Source organism: Sapajus apella, unplaced genomic scaffold (assembly GCF_009761245.1).
Source record: "Sapajus apella isolate SASKATOON/1434 unplaced genomic scaffold, GSC_monkey_1.0 scaffold59, whole genome shotgun sequence".
Classification (NCBI taxonomy): domain Eukaryota; kingdom Metazoa; phylum Chordata; class Mammalia; order Primates; family Cebidae; genus Sapajus; species Sapajus apella.
In genome coordinates, this window is record NW_022436999.1 from 14,323,541 (window position 1) to 14,332,138 (window position 8,598).

At 42.5% G+C, this 8,598-nt stretch overlaps 1 long non-coding RNA gene across 1 annotated transcript in view; it reads left to right on the forward strand.

Annotated features, from left to right (window-relative positions):
• Positions 1 to 7,683, forward strand: part of LOC116528644 — a 13,500-nt gene extending 5,817 nt beyond the window's left edge. The window contains exon 3 of the long non-coding RNA XR_004259130.1: positions 7,556 to 7,683. This is a non-coding gene — a long non-coding RNA (uncharacterized LOC116528644). The remainder of the gene's footprint in view (positions 1 to 7,555) is intronic.
• Positions 7,684 to 8,598: the final 915 nt, after the last annotated feature.

Genomic DNA, 8,598 nt, shown 5'->3' on the forward strand with positions numbered 1-8,598 from the left:
GGCAAGATCTCACTGCAGCCTCCGACTCTCCAACTCCTGGGTTCAAGTGATTCTCCTGTCTCAGCCTCTCAAGTAGATGGGATACAGGCATGCACCACCCCGCCTGTCTAGTTTTTGTATTTTTAGTAGAGACAGGGTGTCATCATGATGACCAGGCTGGCCTTGAACTCCTGACCTCAAGTGATCCACCCACTAGGCTGGTCTTGAACTCCTGATCTCAAGTGATCTACCCACCTTAGCCTCCTAAAGTGCTGGGATTACAGGTGTGAGCCACCGTGCCTGGCCCTCTTCTCATATTTTATTCTTAAATTCTTTTTTTTTTTTTTTTTTTTTGAGATGGAGTTTCACTCTCACTCTGTCGCCCAGGCTGGAGTGTAGTGGCCCTGATCTCGGCTCACTGCAACCTCCACCTCCCAGGTTCAAGCTATTCTCCTACCTCAGCCTCCCGAGTAGCTGGGACTACAGGCAGTCGTCACCATGCCTGCCAATTTTGCATTTTTAGTAGAGACAGTGTTTCACCATATTGGCCAGGCTAGTCTTGAACTCCTGACCTCAAGTGATCTACCTGCTTCGGCAACCCAAAGTGCTGAGACTACAGGCGTGTGCCACCACATCCAGCCTTATTCTCAAATTCTTATAATAAAATTATTATTGTGTAGGCTTAGAAGGTAAAGCTAAATACAACCACCACAAACAGTACAACCAAAGCTAAGAATAAACCAGTGGGTTTCATTCACCTATCCATGTGATCAGCCCTTAGCCCTTCACTTCCACTAAGCAGAAGTATGCAATTTAAGATAAAAGGGCTTAGCCCTACCAGAGCTTCTTCCACACAAGATTTAAGATATTTTTGTAACTTTGGCCAATCGTGGGGGCTCACACCTGTAATCCCAGCTACTCAAGAGGCTGAGGTAGGAGGATCACCTGAGGCCAGGAGTTAAAACCAGCTTGGGCAACAAAGCAGTACCCTAACTCTAAAACAACCTAAAAAGTTATTTTTGTAATATTGTTACACTTTCCCATTCTTCAATCCTAATCATAGCTACTATTGATTCTATTTTCACTTGACTTCACTTTTATAAAATTATTTTTTGAGGATAGGGCACTTTATGCACTGCCCATGAGTATATAAATGATGCAACCATTTTGGAATATGTTTGCCATTATCTAGTAAAGTTAAACATGTAATTCTACTTCTGTGTATAAAATTTGCAGAAATTGGCTGGGCACAGTGGCTCATACCTGCAATCTCAGCACTTTGGGAGGCCGAGGCAATTGGATCACCTGAGATCGGGAGTTCAAGACCAGCCTGACCAACATGGAGAAACCCTGTCTCTATTGAAAATACAAAATTAGCTGGGCGTGGTGGCACATGCCTATAGCATACCAGCTACTCAGGAGGCTGAGGCAGAAGTATCGCTTGAACCCGGGAGGCAGAGGTTGTGGTGCGCTGAGATTGCACCATTACACTCCAACATGGGCAACAAGAGCAAAACTCCATCTCAAAATAAAAAAAATTTGCAGAAATTAACTCTTGCATATATGTACCAGGAGACATATACTAGAATGTTCATAGCAGTGTTTTTTTGTTCAGGAGCTATTCAGGTGCTTTGCCAATTTTCTTTTTAATTCAGTGGCCAGTTTTGCCAATTTTTAAATTGGATTATTTGTCTTTATATTATTGGTTGTAAGAGTTCTTTGTATATTTTGTACACAATTGAGAATTTTGTGCTTCTCAAAGCTTTAACTGTTCTGCAGACAAAGTCCATGAAACATGAATTGACTGACATAATTTTTCAAACTGGAAGGGTCATAGAACTAGTGACAGGAAACCTTTGTTCAGGAACGACCTACCTGGAGAGTTCCAGTCAGTTTGGAAACCACCCACATAACCAAAAAGCTAAAAAGAATTCAATATTTTTCTCCAGTACCATAAAAGAAAAATGGAAGATGAGAAAGGGCAAATTTACACGCTTACTTTGTGAAAAAAGAAGCTTTTCTAGGTTTCATTACAAACATGTCCAATTTCACTTCTGTTTTTTGTGAATAACTAAAAGTAAGTGAAGTACTCTCTTTTTATTTTTTTATTTTTTTGAGACAGGGTCTTGCCCTATCACACAGGCTGGAGTGCAGTGGTGCGATCTCGGCTCACTGCAACCTCTGCCTCCCTAGGCTCAAGCAATCCTCTAGCCTCAGCCTCTCGAGTAGCTAAGACTACAGGAACACGCCACCACGCCTGTTTTTTTGTAGAGAGAGGTTTCACTGTGTTGCCCAGGCTGGCCTCAAACTCCTGAACTCTACAAAAAGCAAAGAAAAAACAAAAAATAAAAAAATAAAAACATTAAAAAAATAAATAAATATAAGAAAAAAAAACAAACTCCTCAACTCAACCTATCTGCCCACTATGGCCTCCCAAAGTGCTGAGATCATAAGCATAAGCCACCGTACCTGGCCTAAGTATTTGTCATAATAAAGATTTTCATAAAGGCATATGGTCATATTACAATTTTCTTCCTAGTGACCCTACTTTCCTAGTTTACCTAGCAACATTATTTTTCAGGGTCTTTGATTTGGAAGTTGTATTTTTTTTTCATTCTAAGCATCTGGAATTTACCTCACAAACATTGTTTTTGGAGAAAAAAAAACTTTTGATGTCACAAATAGATAAGACTACATTAGGGAATTTAAAGGAATTTCTTTTTCTTTTTTTTTTTTTTTTGAGTCAGAGTCTTGCTCTGTCACCCAGGCTGGAGTGCAGTGGTTCAATCTTGGCTCACCACAATTTCCACCTCCCAGGTTCAAGCAATTCTCCTGCCTCAGCCTCCCAAGTACCTGGGATTACACGCACGTGCCACCATGCCCAGCTAGCTTTTTTGTATTTTTAGTAGAGACAGGGTTTCACCATGTTGGCCAGGATGGTCTCGATCTCCTGACCTCATGATCTGCCTTCTTTAGCCCCCCAAAGTGCTGGGAGAGCAAGACCCTGTCTCAAAAAACAAAAACCAAACAAAAACTATATTAATGGCAAATAAGCACATAAAATGTTCAATATAATCAGTTATTAGAGAAGTGTAACATAATAATGAAAATTAATACAATTAAAACCACTACATACCCACTAGGATGTCTAAATTTAAAAAGAGTATTGGCAAGGATGTGGAGGAACTAGAACTCTCATACACTGCTGGTGGGAATAGCAAATGGTATAATCACTTTGTGAAACAGTTTGGTAGTCTTTTTAAAAGTTAAATATAGGCCAGGCATGGTGGCTCATGCCAGTAATCCCAGCACTTTGGGAGGCCAAGGCAGGTGAATCACTTGAGGTCAGGAGTTGGAGACCAGCCTGACCAACATGGTGAAATCCCATCTCTACTAAAAATATAAAAATTCACTGGGCGTGGTGGCTCATACCTATAATCCCAGCAAATCAAGAGGCTGAGGCAGGAGAATCGCTTGAACCCAGCAGGCAGAGGTTGCAATGAACTGAGATCATACCATTGCGCTCCAGCCTGGGCAACAGAGCCAGACTCCATCTCAAAAAAAAAAAAAAAACAGGTGGGGAGCAGGTGACTCATGCCTGTAACCCCAGCACTTTGAGAGGCTGAGGTGAGCAGATCACCTGAGGTCAGGAGTTGAAGACCAGCCTGACCAACATGGAGAAACCCCATCTCTACTGAAAATATAAAATTACCAGGGGTGTTGGTGCATGCCTGTAATCCCACCTACTTGGGAGGCTGAGTTAGGAGAATCACTTGAGCCCGGGAGGCAGAGGTTGTGGTGAGCCAAGATCACACCCTTGCACTCCAGCCTGAGCAATAAGATCGAAACTCCATCTCAAAAAAAAAAAAAAAAATTAAACATACACCTATCTTGTGACTCAACTGTTTTATACTTTTCTATTTACCCAAAAGAAACGGAAACATGTCCACACAAAGACTTGTACATAGATGTTCATAGCAGCTGTAACAGTAATAGCCAAAAATGGAAACGATTCAATGCCGATCAACAATAAGTGAATATTTTTAAAAACGTGAATGGATATGTGATAGAATATGTTAGGAAGAATAATGAAAAAAAAGTGAATGGATAAATATGGTATGTTCATACAATATTACTCAGCAATTAAAATGAACTATTGAAGCTGGGCGCAGTGGCTCACGCCTATAATCCCAGCACTTTGAGAGGTTGAGGTGGGCGGATCACCTGAAGTTGGGAGTTGATGACCAGCCTGACCAACTTGGAGAAATCCCATCCCTACTAAAAATACAAAATTAGCCAGGTATGGTGGCACATACCTGTAATCCCAGATACTCAGGAGGCTGAGGCAGGAGAATTGCTTGAACCTGGGAGGTGGAAGTTGAAATGAACCGAGATCACACCATTGTACTACAGCCTGGGTGACAGAGTAAAACTCCATTTCAAAAAAAAAAAAAAAGGAACTATTGACCTATGAAATACCGTGAATCAATCGCAAAATAATTATAATGAGTGAAAGAAGTCAGACCAAAAAAAAGGTACACAGTGGATTAATTGATCTATGTAAAATTCTAGAAAATAGTGGCCAGGTGGGGTGGCTCACACCTGTAATCCCCACACTTTGGGAGGCCAAGGTAGGTGTATCACTTGAGGTCAGGTGTTTGAGACCAGCTTGGTCAGCATGGTGAAACCCCATTTCTACTAACAAAACAAAAATTAGCTGGGCGTGGTGGCGCACACCTGTAGTCCCAGTTAGTCAGGAGCTGAGGCAGGAGAAATGTTTGAACCTGGGAGGCAGACGTTGCAGTGAGCCAAGACTGTGCCACTGCACTCCAGCTGGGCAAGAGCAAGACTTTTTCTCAAAAAAATTAAAAAGAATAAGTAAAATTCTAGAAAATGGAAACTAATCTACAATGACATAAAACGTATTTGTTGATTCCTGGGAACAAAGGCAGGGTAAGTTTAGGTTGGAGTAGGGTGGGAAGGAATGGATTACAAATGGATGCAAGGAAACTTGGAAATGTAGAATATGTTCATTACCCTAATTGTGGTGGTGGTTTCACAGGTATACACAAATGTCAAAATTAATCCAAATTTTCACTTTAAATATGTACAGTGAATTACATATCAATTATACCTCAACAAAGCTGTTCTTTGAAAATTTTCATGTCATCTTCCAAAGGATAGATCAATGAGGTGATGGTGATGACTGAGGTGGTTCTGAGACCAAAGGTTTGAGCCCTCCTTCTTCCCAGTGTGGAAAGAAGCTGTCTTTTTTATTCTGGGATTTTAAGATGGTTCGTGTCCTGGTGTGGTGGCCACGCCTGTAATCCTAACACTTTGGGAGGCTGAGATGGAGCGATCACTTGAGGTCAGGAGTTTGAGACCAGCCTGGCCAACATGGTGAAGGCTCGTCTCTACTAAATGTTGAGAAATGTAACGTGTATGAATATTGATGTTGAGAAATGTTAAGTTTATGAATATTAACGAATGCTGAGTGTATGATAGAATATATTGTTTGCTAGGAAGAACGATGGCAAGGAAAACCTAGCTGCCCCCTCCCAAGTAGAAAACTACTTGGGGCATTCCAAAGTGGCACGACAATATATAGATATCATACACCTGTTAAAACAATTATTTAAGCTATCTGACCCTGCCCCCACAGCTCCCTCGTGCAGAATACTTTTTAGGTTGTTTGTGATCAGTGGTAAGCGGGCACCAGCTGTCTACCTGGCATGTTTTGTGTTATGAGAAAATACCGAACACCTGTTTGTTAATAATGATCACCTGTTCAGAGAGACTAAAAGCCTGGGTCAGCGTCTTCTCGGGGCCTTCAGCCTAGAATGCTGTCAGTCTCTGAGGCTGTCAGCTTGGAAGGCTGGTGGCCCCTCAGCCCTACTTTGCTGTTCTGAGTGTCCGCTGCTCAGTTCCTTCAGCACTGCCAAGGTGGGATTCTTTACATCCGAGCTGGTACTGGGTAACTAAAAATATAAAAACTAGTTGAGCTAGGTGGCATGTGCCTGTAATCCCAGCTACTCGGGAGGCTGAAGCACAAGAATCTCTTTAACCCGGGAGACAGGAAAACGCAGGTTGCAGTGAGCCAAGACTGCGCCACTACACTCAGCCTGGGCAACAGTGACAGACTCTGTGTAAATAATAATATTAATAACTGGTTCCCATTCACCATGAGATCAGAGCAGACCAGGGCTCGTGAACACTCCCCACTGAAAAGTGTGCTCTAGTTTCCTCTGCTTAGAGCAAGCAAAGGATCCTGTCTAAGGAGGTAGCTTTGGGGACAGTTTTTCCTGACCAGAAAAATAAGATGGTTCTTGATAATCAAAAGTTTTGTTTTTTTGTTTTGCTTTTGAGCTGGAGTTTTGCTCTTGTTACCCAGGCTGGGGTGTAATGGCACAATCTTGGATCTTGGCTCGCTGCAACATGTGCCTCTTGGGTTCAAGCGATTTTCCTGCTTCAGCCTCCCGAGTAGCTGGGATTACAGGCACGTCCAGCTAATTTTGTATTTTTAGTAGAGATGGGGTTTCTCCATGTTGGTCAGGTCAATCACCTGACCTAAGGTGATCCACCTGCCTCGGCCTCCCAAAGTGCTAGGATTACAGGCATGAGCCACCACACCCAGGCTCAAGAAAAGTTTTTATCCTTTTCCTTACTGGGTTTCTGAAGACAGTCATGGGAACAATCCTTGTCTAGGTCTAAATTTTCTAATAAGAATATAAAAATAGACAAGTCGCAGTGTCTCATGCCTGTAATCCCAGCACTTAAGGAGGCCGAGGCAGGTGGATTACCTGAAGTCAGGAGTTGGAGACCAGCCTGGCCAACATGGTGAAAGCCCATTTCTACTAAAAATCCAAAAACGAGCTGGGCGTGGTGGCAGGTGCCTGTAATCCTAGTCTCTCTGGAGGCTGAAGCAGGATAATCTCTTGAACCCGTGAGCCGAGATTGCGCCACTGCACTTGAGCCTGGGTGACAGCGAGACTCTGTCTCAAAAGAAAATAAGTAGAATAAGTCTTATTGGATATTGTTATCTAGAGAATGTACTTTCTAGGTGGAGGGTTGAGTCACACCCTCATGCTGTAATAATATAGAAAAGAGCCTCCACTAGGAGTCATTTCCTTTTTTTTTTTTTTTTGAGACGGAGTGTTGCTCTGTCGTCCAAGATGGAGTGCAGCGGCACAATCTCGGCTCACTGCAATCTCTGCCTCCTGGGTTCAAGCAATTTTCCAGCCTCAGCCTTCAGAGTAACAGGGATTCTATGTGCCCGACACCATGCTTAACTAATTTTTGTATTTCTAGTAGAGACAGGATTTCACCATGTTGGCAAGGTTGGTCTTGAACTCCTGACCTTGTGTTCCACCTGCCTCAGCCTCCCAAAGTGCTGGGATTACAGGTGTGAGCACTGCACCCAGCTGGAGTCATTTCTTATACTTTGTGAATTTCCTCATAAATACTTGACTCAAAATATTTATGCTCTCTGGGCAAGATGTGATGAGAGACCAGAAGGGTTAAAAAAAAAAAAATACATGTAAAAATACTGATCATTTACTCTCTTCCGGGACTTTAGGTAAGAATATGAAAACTCAACCACCCTTCAGCAGGATGAACCGGGAGGAACTGGAGCACAGTTTATTTCGACTTCGCGAAGATCACATGTTGGTGAAGGAGCTTTCTTGGAAGCAACAGGATGAGATCAAAAGGTATTTAATTCTGATCTTCTTGCTCTGAGGACAGTGGAAAAAAAAAGAAAAAAGGTATTTAAAGTTCTTAAATTTTTAAAAACTGTGTCTACACCAGGCCTACATCATACTAAACAAAAAGGAATACGTGTTGCTAAGATGTCTATACCAGAAAATGATTCAAATGCCAAGGATGTTGAGCTCCAAAAATTTTTTTTAGACAGTCTTGCTTTGTCCTCCAGGCTTGAGTGCAGTGGCATGTTCTTAGCTCACTGCAACCTCCGCCTCCTGGATTCAAGCAGTTCTCTTGCCTCAGCCTCTCAAGTAGCTGGTATTACAGGCATCTGCCACTATGCCCAGCTAATTTTGTATTTTTAGTAGAGATGGGGATTCACCCTGTTGGCCAAGCTGGTCTTGAACTACTGAACTCGGATGATCCGCCCACCTCAGCCTCCCAAAGTGCTGGGATTACAGATGTGAGCCACTGCATTCAGCCAAAAATAATTTTTGAAGCAATATTGCTTTTGTCTATTTTTTGCCAAACGTGTCAATAGACTGTTACCACAGGCCACAGAGTATCATTAAGAGCCTGGGTGATGCTATTTCAGCACACAGAATAAGAGGCTGGACAGGCTCCTCCTCTGGTCACGAAAGAGGGGATGGAGACAGGAGGAATGATCAAAATCTCAGAGGAAGGAAGCCTGCAGGGGCAGGTAAAAGAAGGGGTCTTCATTTACAAAACAAAACTAAAGATCATATTGATCTATGTAGGCATGCTGTAAGTGCTATCTATATATTTTTTTATTTAATTTTGAGATGGAGTCTCACTGTTTCCCAGGCTGGAGTGCAGTGGCATGATCTCAGCTGACTGCAACCTCTGTCTCCTGGGATCAAGCGATTCTCCTGCTTCAGCCTCCTGATTACAGGCCTG